Genomic DNA, 12,184 nt, shown 5'->3' on the forward strand with positions numbered 1-12,184 from the left:
TGATTATGATTACGTAATCACAGCCAACGATTATGATTTTTTGATTAGTGATCATGATCATGCCCATGTCTGAATATATATATATATATATATATATATATATATATATATATATATATATATATATATATATATATATATATATATATATATATATATATATATATATATATATATATATATATATATAAAGTTTCACTGTATATGACGAGTCATTTTTTCCTTTTGCTTGGAGTAGCTGGCCAAAATTGAATTAATGCGAGATTTTATTTGTGTTTTTATTGTTGTCTTCTTCCACCGAAAGAGGAAAAAGGAAAAGAATGATAAATCTTTTATACTTATGTTTCTGTTAAAGTGTCTAAACACATTAATAGAAGCGTTTTTAGCTTGAGATGAGATGTGAAGTTTCCAGTTCAGATTATAAGTAAAGGGCAGACCGAGGATGTTTAGTGTAGAAGAGGGAGACAGTTGAGTGTCATTGAAGAAGAGGGGATAGTTGTCTGGTAGGTTGTGTTGAGTTGATAGATGGAAGAATTGAGTTTTTGAGGCACATTAAGTTTATGAAGTTTATGAAAATGGTGGTGGTGCCTCCACCGGGCTCCTCAGAATGCTCATTTCGCCATTTTTCAATCCCTGAATTCAGCATCTCAAAATTCCATCGACTACAGCAAACTTCGCCCAAGTGTCAAAGTGGCATGCAGGCCAAGCAGGTAAGCAGTGATGAGGGCTGCCCACCTTGCCGCGTCACCTCTTGGCTGAAATACACAACACCAGACACTGAAAGTACTCAGTGCTACTTACATTGAACTTCACCTCTTGATGGTGGTGGTGGTGATGGTGGTGGTGGTGGTGGTGATCGTTACCTGTGACGGTGAAAAAAAAAAAGTCAATTAGATGATAAAAAAGAAAGTTAACAAAACAAAATTGCACACTTTGTATCATAGTCATATTTTCTCCTTCAAAACACAACAAGTCGAGGACATGCATCGTTTGTGTACGGTTTGACAAATGCAACAAACACTCTACACACAGGTAACTAACTGTGACTAACACTAAAAAACACTGTACACATACTTACTGAAACACAGCAAACTTCCTTCGTAGGTTTAACAAATCCAGCAAACACTACACACAGGTAACTAACTGTGACAAACACTAAAAAACACTGTCCACATACTTACTGAAACACCGCAAACTTCCTTCGTAGGTTTGACAAATGCAGCAAACACTACACACAGGTAACTAACTGTCACAAACATTCTAGGTACACTTAATGGAATGTGGCAAACAATATCCATGCACTTGATAGAATAAGGCAAACATTTTCCGTAGACCTAATGAAAAGTGACGAATAATATCTGTAGATTTAAGAGAATGTGGCCAATGTCAAGTGTACACTTGATGAAATGCTGCAAACACTCTCCGTGGACTTAAGAAACTCCGGCTAAAAGTCTCGGTACAGTCAGATATTCTCTCTAGCTTTTAAGAAATACGGCAAATGTTTTCTACATACTTCATTTTCATAAACTTCATAAACTTAATGTGCCTCAAAAACTCAATTCTTCCATCTATCAACTCAACACAACCTACCAGACAACTATCCCCTCTTCTTCAATGACACTCAACTGTCTCCCTCTTCTACACTAAACATCCTCGGTCTGCCCTTTACTTATAATCTGAACTGGAAACTTCACATCTCATCTCAAGCTAAAAACGCTTCTATTAATGTGTTTAGACACTTTAACAGAAACATAAGTATAAAAGATTTATCATTCTTTTTCTTTTTCCTCTTTCGGTGGAAGAAGACAACAATAAAAACACAAATAAAATCTCGCATTAATTCAATTTTGGCCAGCTACTCCAAGCAAAAGGAAAAAATGACTCGTCATATACAGTGAAACTTTATATATATATATATATATATATATATATATATATATATATATATATATATATATATATATATATATATATATATATATATATATATATATATATATATATATATATATATATATATATATATATATATATATATATATATATATATATATATATATATATATATATATATATATATATATATATATACGAGTATATATTCAGACATGGGCATGATCATGATCACTAATCAAAAAATCATAATCGTTGGCTGTGATTACGTAATCATAATCAAATCATAATCATATTTTTCTTGATAATAATCATTGATTAAAATGTGATTATTGTGATTATTTCTTTGTATTTCCATGAAGCACTTCGCTTTCAACTCCAAGTATGTTAGGAAAGCTTAGCACCATCTCATGTTTTACTTGCTTGTCTCTCATGATGTACGAGTATCAGCCAAATGCACACAAAGCCTATACGTGTTTCAGCAGACTTGAAATGCACTACTGGTAAAAATGATTCCCGCCAGGCTGGTGTGGGAGTGCACAGCCGCACGGTTACTTATGAAACATGTTGTCTGTTGTCTGTCAGTGTGTGTGTGTCTCTCTGTGTGTGTGTGTGTGTGTGTGTGTGTGTGTGTGTGTGTGTGTGTGTGTGTGTGTGTGTGTGTGTGTGTGTGTGTGTGTGTGTGTGTGTGTGTGTTGTTGTTGTTGTTGTTGTTGTTGTTGTTGTTGTTGTTGTTGTTGTTGTTGTTGTTGTTGTTGTTGTTGTTGTTGTTGTTGTACTGTACATCACCCAACACATTTGTACATGCATATACTGCTGGCTATGTACTGTAAGGCAAACAACACGCTTGTACATGCACATGCTGCTGGCTTATTTAAGGCAGACAGCTGGTAGACTCATCACTCCACTCCACTCCTCAACAAGTACATCTCTAGATCATCATGGGCAAACCAATACTGGACCATTTTCATGGCAGCTCCAAGGCAGATCCTACTACTTAAGTGAAACTAAAATGCAAGCACTGTGACAAGGTTTTTAGTGGTAACATTCCACGGACCTCAAATTTCCATACTCAAATGAAGGTAAGGTGACATGTAATTGTGTCATATCGTCACCTTCATAAACAAACTACCTAATTCATTTTGTCAACTGTTCGGGAAACTGAAAAATAACTGTCTTTTCTTATTCTTCACAATACTTCAGAGTTTCTCGTTTTATAACTTCAGAATAGGACAAAAACTTTCAAATGTTTTTTTTTTTTTCACGTAGAAAGTACTATTTGTCGAAAGAAATGGAAGTAAACTGACTTAGGTAAATTTGTTTATAATGTTTACACAGGACTTAAGCATAATGCTAAAGCACCAGTACATTAAAAATTACAAAACAAAATACGTACACAACATGATAATGAAATTCATCAAGAAATTCAGACCTTCTAAAACAGAAACTCGAGGAAAACAACTGAAAACGTAATGAAATTCTTCTCCAAACATGATTTCCTTGAATCTTTTCATCACTAAGATTTCGTCATTACTCGTGAGGCAAGGTGTCAAAAAACTATGGCAGTGAACTCGCATAACTGGCTTCATGGATTTAGGGAGAAGAGTTTTGGTGAATTTTAGACCACTTAAACCAGTGGTTCTTAACCTGGGGGCGCGTCTCCCTAGGGAGGTGACAGTAATTCCCAAGGGGAGGACGCGAGCCCTGGGAAAAAGTAAAAATTTTCTGATTAATGAAGGAGTTTTTGGCTAGTTGGAGAACAGACTTGGCATGGTTCCGGGCAGAAATATAAAGTGCATGAGATTCTGGTGATGGAAGGCTTAAGTACCTTTTGTGGGCCACCTCTCTATCATGTATAGCACGAGAACAAGTTGTGTTAAACCAAGGTTTAGAAGGTTTAGGACGAGAAAAAGAGTGAAGAATATATGCCTCCATGCCAAACACTATCACCTCTGTTATGCGCTCAGCACACAAAGACGGGTCTCTGACACGGAAGCAGTAGTCATTCTTTGACTACTTAACTTCCAAAGTGGAGCACATTCTGACCCTCTTCCCTTTTGCAGAGATCTCCATTCTTGGAGACTTCAATGTTCACCACCAGCTTTGGCTTTCCTCTCCCTTCACTGACCATCCTGGTGAACTAGCCTACAACTTTGCTATCCTCCATGACCTAGAGCAATTGGTGCAACACCCTACTCGTATTCCTGACCGTCTTGGAGATACGCCCAACATTCTTGACCTTTTCCTGACCTCTAATCCTTCTGCTTATGCTGTCACCCTTTCTTCTCCGTTGGGCTCCTCCGATCACAATCTCATATCTTTATCTTGTCCTATCACTCCAATCCCTCCTCAGGATCCCCCTAAGCGAAGGTGCCTCTGGCGTTTTGCCTCTGCTAGTTGGGGGGACCTGAGGCGGTATTTTTCTGATTTTCCTTGGAATGACTACTGCTTCCGTGTCAGAGACCCGTCTTTGTGTGCTGAGCGCATAACAGAGGTGATAGTGTCTGGCATGGAGGCGTACATTCCTCACTCTTTTTCTCGTCCTAAACCTTCTAAACCTTGGTTTAACACAGCTTGTTCTCGTGCTATACATGATAGAGAGGTGGCCCACAAAAGGTACTTAAGCCTTCCTTCACCAGAATCTCATGCACTTTATATTTCTGCCCGGAACCATGCCAAGTCTGTTCTCCAACTAGCCAAAAACTCTTTCATTAACAGAAAATGTCAAAACCTTTCAAGATCTAACTCCCCTCGTGATTTCTGGCATCTAGCCAAAAATATCTCCAATAACTTTGCTTCTTCTTCTTTCCCTCCTCTACTTCAACCAGATGGCACCACTGCTATCACATCTATTTCTAAAGCTGAACTCTTTGCTCAAACCTTTGCTAAAAACTCTACCTTGGACGATTCTGGGCTTGTTCCTCCCTCTCCTCCACCCTCTGACTACTTCATGCCTCGTATTAAAATTCTTCGTAATGATGTTTTCCATGCCCTCGCTGGCCTAAACCCTCAGAAGGCTTATGGACCTGATGGGGTCCCTCCTATTGTTCTCCGAAACTGTGCCTCCGTGCTTGCACCTTGCCTAGTCAAACTCTTTCAGCTCTGTCTGTCAACATCTACCTTTCCTTCTTGCTGGAAGTTTGCCTACATTCAACCTGTTCCTAAAAAGGGTGACCGCTCTAATCCCTCAAACTACCGTCCTATTGCTTTAATTTCCTGCTTATCTAAAGTTTTTGAATCTATCCTCAACAGGAAGATTCTTAAACATCTATCACTTCACAACCTTCTATCTGATCGCCAGTATGGGTTCCGTCAAGGCCGCTCGACTGGTGATCTTCTGGCTTTCCTTACTGAGTCTTGGTCATCCTCTTTTAGAGACTTTGGTGAAACTTTTGCTGTTGCCTTGGACATATCAAAAGCCTTTGATAGAGTCTGGCACAAAGCTTTGATTTCCAAACTACCCTCCTACGGTTTCTATCCTTCTCTCTGTAACTTCATCTCAAGTTTCCTTTCTGACCGTTCTATTGCTGCTGTGGTAGACGGTCACTGTTCTTCTCCTAAATCTATTAACAGTGGTGTTCCTCAGGGTTCTGTCCTGTCACCCACTCTCTTCTTATTATTCATTAATGATCTTCTAAACCAAACTTCTTGTCCTATCCACTCCTATGCTGATGATACCACCCTGCACTTTTCCACGTCTTTTCATAGACGTCCAACCCTTCAGGAGGTAAACATATCACGCAGGGAAGCCACAGAACGCCTGACTTCTGATCTTTCTAAAATTTCTGATTGGGGCAGAGCAAACTTGGTATTGTTCAATGCCTCAAAAACTCAATTCCTCCATCTATCAACTCGACACAATCTTCCAGACAACTATTCCCTCTTCTTCAATGACACTCAACTATCCCCCTCTTCTACACTGAACATCCTTGGTCTGTCCTTTACTTATAATCTGAACTGGAAACTTCACATCTCATCTCTAGCTAAAACAGCTTCTATGAAGTTAGGTGTTCTGAGACGTCTCCGCCAGTTTTTCTCACCCCCCCAGCTGCTAACTCTGTACAAGGGCCTTATCCGTCCATGTATGGAGTATGCTTCACATGTCTAGGGGGTTCCACTCATACTGCTGTTCTAGACAGGGTGGAATCAAAAGCTTTTCGTCTCATCAACTCCTCTCCTCTAACTGACTGTCTTCAGCCTCTCTCTCACCGCCGCAATGTTGCATATCTAGCTGTCTTCTACCGCTATTTTCATGCTAACTGCTCTTCTGATCTTGCTAACTGCATGCCTCCCCTCCTTCCGCGGCCTCGCTGCACAAGACTTTCATCTTTCTCTCACTCCTATTCTGTCCACCTCTCTAACGCAAGAGTTAACCAGTATTCTCAATCATTCATCCCTTTCTCTGGTAAACTCTGGAATTCCTTGCCTGCTTCTGTATTTCCACCTTCCTATGACTTGAATTCCTTCAAGAGGGAGGTTTCAAGACACTTATCCACCAATTTTTGACCACTGCTTTGACCCTTTTAGGGACTGGCATTTCAGTGGGCATTTTTTTTTATTAGATTTTTGTTGCCCTTGGCCAGTATCCTTCCTACATAAAAAAAAAAAAAAAAAAAAAAAAAAAGGAAAATCAGCAAAATACCTCCTCAGGTCCCCCCAACTAGCAGAGGCAAAACGCCAGAGGCACCTTCGGTTAGGGGGATCCTGAAGAGGGATTGGAGCGATAGGACAAGATAAAGATATGAGATTGTGATCGGAGGAGCCCAACAGAGAAGAAAGGGTGACAGCATAAGCAGAAGGATTAGAGGTCAGGAAAAGGTCAAGAATGTTGGGCGTATCTCCAAGACGGTCAGGAATACGAGTAGGGTGTTGCATCAATTGCTCTAGGTCATGGAGGATAGCAAAGTTGTAGGCTAGTTCACCAGGATGGTCAGTGAAGGGAGAGGAAAGCCAAAGCTGGTGGTGAACATTGAAGTCTCCAAGAATGGAGATCTCTGAGGGAGAAGGCTTTCATTTTTTTTTTTTTTTTTTTTTGGTACTAATGGCAGTCATCAAGTCCATCAGTTAGTCCGTCATTTAATCGTCACTCAGCCAGTCAGTCAATCTGTTAGCCGGTCAGTCAGATAGGCAGCCGGACATACGTAGAGCGCCAGACGCCATGACTGAAAAGTTTAGGCAGAAATAATGTGTTTCGTATCGCTGCCAAATATAAATATGTTCATTAATTTCATTTTACAGGGAGGTTTTTTTGCCATGAAGTATTTAAAGTGAGATCAAATAATATTCTCGTGAATAATTAAATCGGATCAAAATTGAGATTTTGCAAATAACTTTTACATATTATTCGTGAAATAAAAAGGGTGGTCACACGGCCGGGGATCAGCGACACCCGCGCCTGTGACTCCACCAGGACTGAAATAAATGTGGTAGTGGTTTATTTTTAGAGGCTGCTAATTATAAGGTAAGGTAGAAAAATAAGGTACGCTGAGGTCATGGATGGAGTAATGAGTATGAGTTAATGTGGTAGTAATGAGTGGTCAATAATGAATAAATAAATTAAGTAGAAAAATATAAAAGTTAACATGAGAGAAAGATGACACGGAAAGTTACGTAACATTTGTCTTTCTTTTGACGACAGAGAAATGACATTGTTTTGTTTACCACATAGAACCATTGTGAAGGAGACTGACAAAACTAGAAGTGTGGGAAAGAGAAGCAGCCTGGATAGTTAACATGGCATTTGAGTTATTTCAGCTCGTGACGTGACCAGCACAGAGAAGCAATACAGTTCAGGTTTACCACACGGAGAACCTTTATTGAAACGATACTGAAAAAAAGATACAAGTGTAAGAAAGAGATGAGAAGGTGAATTTTGTGGCAGGCTTATGTTATTTCCATCACGGAGACGAAAATTAATATACCTTACACATAATACACAAGTTACTGTTGTGAGAAAGACGCACAAATGCAAGAAAGAGATGAGACACGGAGAATTACGTGAGGGTTGTTTTGTTTTTTTACCCTCCTCCCGCGGCCTCGCTGCACAAGACTTTCTTCTTTCTCTCACCCCTGTTCTGTCCACCTCTCTAACGGAAGAGTTAACCAGTATTCTCAATCATTCATCCCTTTCTCTGGTAAACTCTGGAACTCCCTGCCTGCTTCTGTATTTCCACCTTCCTATGACTTGAATTCCTTCAAGAGGGAGATTTCAAGACACTTATTCATCAATTTTTGACCACTGCTTTGACCCTTTTATGGGACTGGCATTTCAGTGGCATATTTTTTTTATTGGATTTTTGTTGCCCTTGGCCAGTGTCCTTCCTACATAAAACACACACACACACACACACACACACACACACACACACACACACACACACACACACACAGAAAAACACACCTACACCCATACACAATCTAAGAGATAATACGGAGTTTGTTACAAGGTTCGGGGTTATCAATGTAGTTTATCTTCGCCTACACTGAGGAAACCTATAAGAGACAGACGTGTAGCGTACATGATGTGTAGTCACCGCCGGACCTCACCAGACATGAATAAATAATCTGAAGCGTACATAAAAAAAGCGGGATAAAGGAGGATTTCATGTCTTACAATAGCAGTTCCCGGGAGACTTGGTCGGTGGGAGGAGAAAACAAGAAACTCCTGTGTGTGACATTGCCACAAGATTATACAAAGTAATGGTCCAGACAACCTTTTGGGGAGGCGGCTATGCGGGGGGAGGGGAAGGGAGTGAGGGAGTGTGATAGAGAAAGGAAAACATTGCGAGGGAAGGGTAAGGAAATGTGACAGGGAAGGGAAACACAGAGTGGTGTTTGTGTCTCGCAGCGTCATGATTGGATGCGTGTAGGAAGAGTGGCGGTGGTGTTAGAATTATGATTGTGTTGCTGTTGTTGGTGTTGATGGTGGTGTTAATGAGTGTGTTAAGGGTTGTTATGTTGTGGTATTGATGGCAGTAGTGGTGATTATGATAGTGTTAGGCTTGTTATTATAACGTGTGGTAGTGGTGGTGGTGGTGGTGGTATAATAATAATAATATTAATAATAATGATAATGATAATAATGATACTAATAATAATAATAATGTTAATAATAATAATAATAATAATAATAATAATAATAATAATAATAATAATAATAATAATAATAATAATAAAAACAGCAGCAGCAACAACACTGGTAGCAGCAAAAGAATATTATAAGAACTAATAGTAATGTAACTTCCTAACATGGTCACCTTTCACCTAATTAGCACCAGTGAGTTTGTCAGGCTGCCAGGAGTCAGTCCCCACAGCACGCGTCACTGGCCCCCTGTACCGGCTGGTGTGCTCTGTGATCCACACACCTACTGTCTCCCCTCTCAGGTTCCCTTCAAGAGTGTGTTAGGCCTCGTTATCCTCCTCACTGCCTCTCTCCAGCGCTCTACGAAGGTTGTATCTGCTATGGGGCCTGTGTTACTTGTTACCCTTACCTCTATTACCTCTGCCTTGCCCCCTCTCCTCTACACAGGGGTTGATAGACACCGGCAGAGTGAAGAAGGGCGGTTATGAACTTGTCTGTCTTATGGAGCAGTGAAGGGATTGGCTGCATCAGTAGCGGGTAGCGGTGAGCGGAGTTGTGTGTAAAGCCAATTGAGGGATAGATCAGAGGCACGTGGAGTGGGGCCGCTGTGGTGTGGGTGTTATGCATCGTTAGTGGTATTACTGTCTTGAAAGGCCAACTGAGCACCTCTTGCCCCGGCGCGTCTGGACTGAGGCGGACGTGAATGGCTGCAGGTGATGGCTGGTGCTGTAATCCCCGGCGTGGATTGGCTACACGTGTCTGAACTCAGGTTATGCTTGTGTGGGAAGACTTGGAGACTGAGGCGTAGTTTGGAATTGTGACCTGTTGACTGTTGTTTTGGCTTCTTAAGCTCTTAGGTTCATAGTATAATTTCCAAATGCGTAGTGAGGTTACAGGGATTTTTCCAAATAGTTATACTTCGTTGTTTATGTAGTGCCTCTGAAATAATGAGTTCTGGTGTGTGCAGTTTTATAATCTTTTCCTAATAATTATTCTGCTCTGTACGTTTTTGTAAAGCCTGAAAAAAGGAAGTTCTGCTGTGTATTTTTATAGGGTCCCTGGGATAGTCGTTATGCTGTATGCTTTTATTGTCTTCAAATATGATTTCTGCTGTGTGCATTTCTGTAAGGTCTCTGAAACAGCACATTGCGTCAGGGTTGTGTCCCAGGTGACGTCTGGCCAGCACAGGAGCAGATGGCAAGAGAGGGAACGCTGGATTTCTTGCCAATGGTTTGTTTCCTTTGGGCGACAGCGGATCAGTTCACCTTCCCCTCCAGTAACGGATCACTGTGTACCTCTGCTAATGGCTTCTCCTCTCCCTCCGAGCTGCGTCATCCAATTGTCACCTGCCGGGCTGCATTTGTCACCATCCTTAACAATCCTTAACTATCCCAAACTTCTCTATCTTCCGCCACTTCCTTTACACACACACACACACACACACACACACACACACACACACACACGCTCTCTGTCTCTCTCTCTCTCTCTCTCTCTCTCTCTCTCTCTCTCTCTCTCTCTCTCTCTCCTCCTTCAGTTAGAAAAGTAATTGCATCTAGGAACAGAAAAGTCACGGCCAGTCCTGTGATTCAGCAATATTTCTAACATAGTGATGGTTACTGGTATGTTATATTATGAAGATGATCTCAAGGGAAATGACGATTATCAAGTATACAATTAAGACACTTCAAATTTTGGATACTTTTTATTTTTTACCCTATAGGAGCCATAACTTTTTTTTTGTCCTTCGTACACACTTACATAGAAATATGCTAGAAAAAGTAATATATTGTTGGATGTCTTGGCGCGCTTCCCTTCACGGTTGTGTAATGATGTCCTCTCATCCAGGGAGTTGCTCATCCTGTCATTAACCTCTTTAATCTCTCCTCGAGGCTCCTCTGCTTAACTTCAGTATCCTCGTCTCCGCGGATGTGCCGTGATGAGTTTTCCGCCTCGTATTAAAAAGGTTCTCATTATCGTATATTTGAAAGCCTTACGTAACACATTACTGACGTGTTTTCTCTTTGTACTATTGAGGCTTTTCCACTTTTTCTTTACTTTATTTCTATTCGCCTTGATTTTCGTTATTTATCAGCTCTCACGGAGCTCCTGATTTCGCTTTTCATTTCATTCTTTCCTCAGAAAAATAAAACTGATATAATTTGTCAGACTCTACGCAGATACTTTAGTTTTGTCTTATTTGTTTCAACAGTTTTCCTCCCAATGCCTTTGTTCCAGACAGCTGTGTGATAATTGTGACTAGTTTCATTTATATTTCCCATCTGGATAACCTCGCACTCCACCACTGCCTCCTGGCACTTCAGTCAAATACTTCACGGGAAGGCAATACACAAAGAAAGGTTAAGGGACGCACTCTGCTCTGCTTCTACCCCGGAACACTAAATTTGTTTGTGCGGCAGAGCAAAAACACAGATGTCTATTTATATTAAAAGTTTGCCTCGTTGCTCCTCGCTAAAAATTAAAAAAAAATATTTTAACAATGGAATTTCAGTTACATGTCGGATAAAAATAATATTCTAAATTTCTTATATTCTTTTCATCCATCTTGAAAACATAAAAAATAATGAGTTAATATTATCATTGCATAATAATGAGAAAAAGAAGTTGGCAGCGAAAAGGTCCCTTGACAGGTTTAACAACGTAACATAAAGTAAGGAGCCTGCAAAAGGTCAGTCAGTCCACACAAGGCAGCTCTTGAGCACTTAATAAAGCTTACCACCTGCAATATTCATCCAGGAATTCATCTGACATCTTAAAGAAATCTAATGTCTATGGACTTTAATGCACGACACTATTTGTACACAGTTCCTTACAACTTCCTTTATTTTCTTATGCTCTCATGCTCTTATATCAGAATTGTGCACCAGCTTTAAGACCATATTCGTAAACACCCTAGCCAGCGTCCTGACTACTTCCAAACGTCTCCACCTGAAGTGCCACGGATCTTTAAGGGTGTTTTCATGGTTGTAGTGGCAGATTGACTAGCTTCCTACATTATTAACAAGAGAAGTTCTCTGGAGAACCTGGCCAATCATGTCTGAATAGGGCCTTTACTACACCAAGTGCGCCATGGATCTCTCCACCTTCACAGTCTGGGTGTTGTGGATATGTAATATACCGTACCATGTTTCATTTTGTACCTCCATTTATTGCACGCTTGGCAACCCTGTAATCCTCAGTCTGGCTGGT

The sequence above is a fragment of the Scylla paramamosain genome, unplaced genomic scaffold (genome assembly GCF_035594125.1).
Source record: "Scylla paramamosain isolate STU-SP2022 unplaced genomic scaffold, ASM3559412v1 Contig113, whole genome shotgun sequence".
NCBI lineage: Eukaryota > Metazoa > Arthropoda > Malacostraca > Decapoda > Portunidae > Scylla > Scylla paramamosain.